The sequence below is a fragment of the Schistocerca serialis genome, chromosome 4 (genome assembly GCF_023864345.2).
Source record: "Schistocerca serialis cubense isolate TAMUIC-IGC-003099 chromosome 4, iqSchSeri2.2, whole genome shotgun sequence".
Classification (NCBI taxonomy): domain Eukaryota; kingdom Metazoa; phylum Arthropoda; class Insecta; order Orthoptera; family Acrididae; genus Schistocerca; species Schistocerca serialis.
In genome coordinates this window covers 186,282,680-186,288,378 of record NC_064641.1, presented here as the reverse complement: position 1 = coordinate 186,288,378, position 5,699 = coordinate 186,282,680, and positions in this window count along the sequence as shown.

Below are 5,699 nucleotides of genomic sequence, written 5' to 3'. Positions count from 1 at the left end.
TAAAATTTGAACGTTACTTAAAGAAAAAGTTTATTTACTACCTAATATTTAAAATTACTAGGCAAATATTGGTACATGCCATATATCGTTGCTGCAGTTAGACTCATAATGATACAGCGAAATAACCTGTATCATCACAACGGTAAGGACAATGTCTTCGAAAGATATTAAAAGATGGGCGTCAACTGGAGTAAAACTAGGATAATGGAATGTAGTCGAATTAAATCGGGCGGTGCTGCGTAGATCAGGTTAGCAAGTGAGGCACTGAAAGTAGTAGTTCAGTCTTGCTATTTGGGCAGCAAAATAACAGATAATGGCCAAAGCAGAGAGGATATAAAATGAAAGAAAAGAGGAATTTGCTAACATCGAATATAAATTTAAGTGTTAGAAAGCTATTTGTCTGGTTTGTAGCCTTGTGGGAAAGTGAAAAGTGGATGCTAAGAGGTTCAAGCAAGAAAAAAATACGAAAACAGACGCTTTTGAAACGTGGTGGATGCTGAAGATTAGATGGGTAGATTGCGTAACTAATGAGGAGCTATTAAATCGAAATAGGGAGAAAAGAAATTTGCAGTACAACTTGACGAAAAGAGGAAATCAGTTGTCGGGACTCGTTCTGAGCCATCCAGGAATTGTCAGTGTGCTACTGGGGGTGTGGGGAGAGGGAGGAGTGGAAGGGGGGGGGGCTAAAAATTGTAGACAGACTAAGAGATGAATACAGTAAAGAGGTTTAATGGATGTAGCTTCCAGTAGTTATTTGGAGATGAAGAGGATTGCACAGAACAGAATAGTGTGCAGGTCTGTATCAAACCAATCTTTGGAAGGACCATAAAAAGAACAACGGGACCTCTTCATTAGTTACTCGATCTACCAACCTACACTTCAGCATTCTTATACAGCACCTTTCAGAAGTTTATACATTATTCTTGTCTGAATTGCTTATTGTGCGTGTTTCACTTCTATAAAAGGCTACACACCATACAAACACCTTAAGAAAAGACATCCTAACACTTAAATTTATGTTATATGTTAACAGATTCCGCTTTTCCAGAAATGGTTTCGTTGCTACGGCCAGTCTGCATTTTACGTCGTCTCTACTTCACCCATCATCAGTTATTTCACTGCCCAAATTGCAGAAGTCATCTACCACCACCACTGTTCCATTTTCTAATACAATTCTCGTAACATCGCCTGATTTACTCGACTGCATTCTATTACCTTTGTTTTACTTTTGTTGATGTTCGTCATATAAACTCGTTTCAGTACACTGTCGATTCCTTTCAAGTGCTCTTGCATGTCATTTGCCCTCTCTGACAATATTACGACACCTCTCCCTGAAATTCAATACCTTTTCCAGATTTCTCATTGTGAGAAATGGTCGACTCGGATCGATTCCGTTGTACTAAAGTAATCGATCTCGCTGTACCAAAGATCTTTGGCAGCGTGCTAGACAGAACAAAGCCTGCGTAATTAGTGACCGTTGGTGGCGGGGCACTCCATCGGTGTGCATTCTTGAGGAGAAATTGTTTTTCTGCTACACATGCCCCTGGTCGTTTTGGAGTTGATCCGTTGCTGGCATAAAGACCATGTTAAACGTCGGGCTGCAACTGCACGCCGGTCATTGTTGCTGGTGAGGATTTGCGTTTGAAAAATTGAACACCGTGTCTCATGACATCTAGTTGGCTCCTGCTCTTGCTCAGATTATAGCCACACTCTGGTTGCAGATACAGTTAATTGATCTGCGCCTTCTCTGTGGACTGTTGGTATTATTGTTTAATGTGAAACCTGCTCAAGATACACTTATGTGCGCTGTTATGTTTGCTGGTCATGATCTGTTGTTCGGCGAAGTGCTCTCTTTTTAAACGTCGCTCTAGACTGCACGGACTGAACTAATTGCAGTGATTCAGCTAAAGTTCTTACTGATTGTTCTCAGCTGCTATGTCATTGAGAACTTGACTAAATATTTATCATCGTAATTAGTGTGTTGTGGTATCAAGAACGGTTCTCACTGTTGTTTATAAGTGTCAGTCTATTTCCTGTACTGTATTTCGCAGGTTCGTGTGGTGGCGGAAGAATCCATTTGTATCTGTTCTATCTAGAGTGATCCGCCTAAAATTATTTTCACTTGAAAAGGTAGATCACTCGCACAAGTGCCATCTTGTAAAATAAATGTCTTATGTTTGGCAGATGTTAGTTTATTAGCTGTAATCCCTGTCAAGAAAAGGAAGGAAACAATTTTTTATCTTCACGTTTCCGTGACTTTCGATTCAGTAAAACAATTTTTTGCATTTAAATTCAGTCACTATAAATTTCGAGTCAGTTAAGATTCAAGCTACAAGAAGCTGAAGCACTTTTTCTGTAAGGTTTATTGTGCTACCAGGGCAGATTTGGTGTAAATAAAAGTAAACTTATTATAATCTTTCTTTTAATTTTGCAAAAGGCATAGAATTTTATATGCTGCACTATTTGGTTGTTGTAACATGTCATATTTCCTTGCAATACATGTCTGGCTTAAAATAAAAATCTTATGAGAATTTTAAGTCTGTTTTCGGGGCTACCAGACCTTACCACTCCAGAGATCTTGTTCACCTTGCGCAACAATTAACTGGGTTCCATATGGTAGCAAGAGCGTGGTTTCGTGGTAAGGAAAATTTTACATTTTAGTAAAATATTATAAGTAATATTATTAAGCAAATTGTACTGTTTGGTATTGTGTGTGTGGCGTGCTTCAGGTTATCATCGGTAAATATGGATGTACGAGATGTGACCACCGTATCTCATATGAAAAAGGAATTTCTCCTGTATGAATTAAGAATACGGGACCAGGACACAGAACGAAGCGTCGCAGAACTTGTAAACAGGCTTCGCGGCGCCTTAGATTGTGCGGTTCAGCTGCCTAAATAGAGCGATAGCGAGGTAGGTCAGCAGCTACCCTATGTTCCGAACAGCTCTTTGCGGTGCAATCCAATATTGAATTCTTCCAAAATATTTATATCACCCTTAAGCAGATAACGAGTATTAAGGCTCAACTTGGTTGGTGGTGGTAAGTTCCAAAAAGAAAAAAAAAATGGGACCAAACTGCTGAGGTTATCGGTCCCTACTTAAACTAACTTACGCTAAGGACATGCCTGAGGGTGGACTCGAACCTCCGATGGGGGGAGGGGGGGGAGGTAAGGGGGGAGCTGCGCGAACATTGGCACATAGGCAAGACGCCTGAGACCGCGCGGCTACCCCACGCCGCGCTGAGCTTAGTCATTTGGGTAATATAATCAGGAATCTAGCCCAAGGTAATGTGAATAACAAAACGCTGTAACGCCAGACAGGGACGAGATGAAGCACCCCAATTGCAAACCTTAAGTGTAGGCTTCCTGGCGCAGGAATCTTCGGATGATGGTGTGAATTTGACCTGTCAGCGCAGCTATGTGTAAAAGAATGGTGACGGAGGGTCGTGGTCTTGTTTTAATAAGCTGCGTAACCCAATAGCAAAACTAATAGCAGGGATTGACGTGTCGTCAATTAAATCAAGGTCATAAATGATACAGTTTTTGTGGTGGTCAGTTAAGTTACAATTAAAAGTTGATGCCCTTCGTAACTCTCATTCGCTTGTACTTCAAATTAATTATTCTATGACAAAAGGTATTTATTTTTATTTTACTCATCTAGTAGACGTCGAGTAGATTAAGTGCTTTGGCTACTCAGGCTGTTAGTAGGGTCAATAGAGAACTTGCGTAAAAGCATCATTTGTAGAAATTTGTCCAACAGAAGTAGGAATGAGTTGATGAATGAGCATTATTTCAGGGTGCAGCATTATAATGAGAGTTTTGCCTCTGACGTGGAAAGTGATCTTAGCGCTACTGTGGCTCTTTGTCTTGAAACTACTGAAGTGTAAACGATTAATACTATTTTGGAAGGAATACGTCCTCAGGACCGTTCGATGGTGATTTTTTGCGGTAGGCCAAATAATTTCAAAGAACTTGATGGATTAATCACAATTATGAACTTCAGCTGCTGGATGAAAAGCGAGTGACGAATGATCATGAAAGGGACACAAGTTCTGCTAGGGCAAAGTAAGAGAACAGACAGCAGGTGTTTCTTCGATCATAGAATTGTTTCCGTTGCCACCAGCCGGGTCATTTTGCAAAAGATGGCAAATTCGGTCTTACTCGGTCATTAAGAATAGCTGACAGTATTGGCAATAGAAGGGGAGGGCGTCTAAAAGTTGTAATAAGGGGCGCGAATAGTGCTCTTCCCTTCACGTGCGCCACCGTTAACCGAGAGTGGGTGTGCAGCCTCTTGGGTTCTGGAAGTAGTTGTTCCCTAATAAATTACCATGGTTCCAACGGCATAAACACCTATGCAAGTTCCCCCAACTGAAGTCGCTCAAACAGCAATGCCCCACTGCCAAAGGAGAGGGGTCTGTTATTATTCAGTATGAGTTAAGTTAGGGTTCAGTATTTTAACTCGCCATTGGAATTAATAGTCACTACAGGCCTTTCTATGAACCTGATTTTGGGTTGCTACTTCATAACTAAGTCATAGTGTATGTTGGATTACGCAGGAAAAGATTTCTTTTTTTATATTGTCCTGAACTTAAATATATGTTTGTGCACATAGCTCAGGTCAGCACGTAAATGAGGTTTCTGGTTTGGGAAACAGTTTCAGCTAGATCATTTGGAAGCAAACAATTCACAAGATGTTTTGAAATTGTTAGAACAGTTTCCTGATGTGTTGACCGAGCGATTGGAAGTTACTAATAACATCGAATACGATATTCAGCTGACCGATGAGGTATCAGTGCGGCTGTCACCGTACCGAAAAAAGATGATTAATCGGGTATTGGAAGATAGGTTACTTAGACCCTTGAAGTCATCCTTTGCAGCACTAATTTCTCTTGTTCCTAAGAAAGGAGGGGAGGGTTATCGACTGGTAGTTGATTATTGGGCATTAAACAATGTTGTTCTGGGGTCGATACCCTCGCTGGATTTACATAATTGTTTTCCCTGAAGTAGTGGAGCTTGATACTTTACTGTACTAGGCTTAAATCAGGCGTACCGTCAGGAAACTTTATCTGAAAAATCTAAACCTATTACAGCCTTCTGTACGGATATGAACTATTATGAGTTTAACCCTGTGCCCTTCATATTAGCCATAGGTACCGCAGTCCTGTCCCGTCTGTTGGATTCAGTCTTTGGAGAGTTTGCTTAAATTTGTGTATAATTATTTAGATGTCGTTGTTTACAGTAAACACCTCGACCACCTGAGACAAGTATTGAAGTAGCTGAGAGGCGCTAGGCTAACAGTGTTGAGAAATCTGAACCTGAAGTTCTAGAAAGTCATCACAAGGCATTCAGTACCACTGTGCTGACAAAGACCCCCAGTATTTTCCTGGATTTGCCCCTGAAGCAGGAGGACGAACGCAGGCGGGGAAATCGGGAGACAGATAAAGGAAGGAAAGTCGTCAAGTACCATTTAAGTAAAGGAGTATTATGCTGTCGTACCCGTAATGACGGAAAACCAAAAATTTGGCTGCTCAAGCAGTTGGCCCTAGCGTCTTACATTATTTTCATTGGTCATTGTGTGAAGGATACCTGGAAATGTACAAAACGATCGAAAAGGATAAAGAACACCTAACATGGCCTATCTTGTATTCGGCTATCAGATCGCCCACTGTGAGGATCGTAAGATAGCTAAGCCTAGACAAA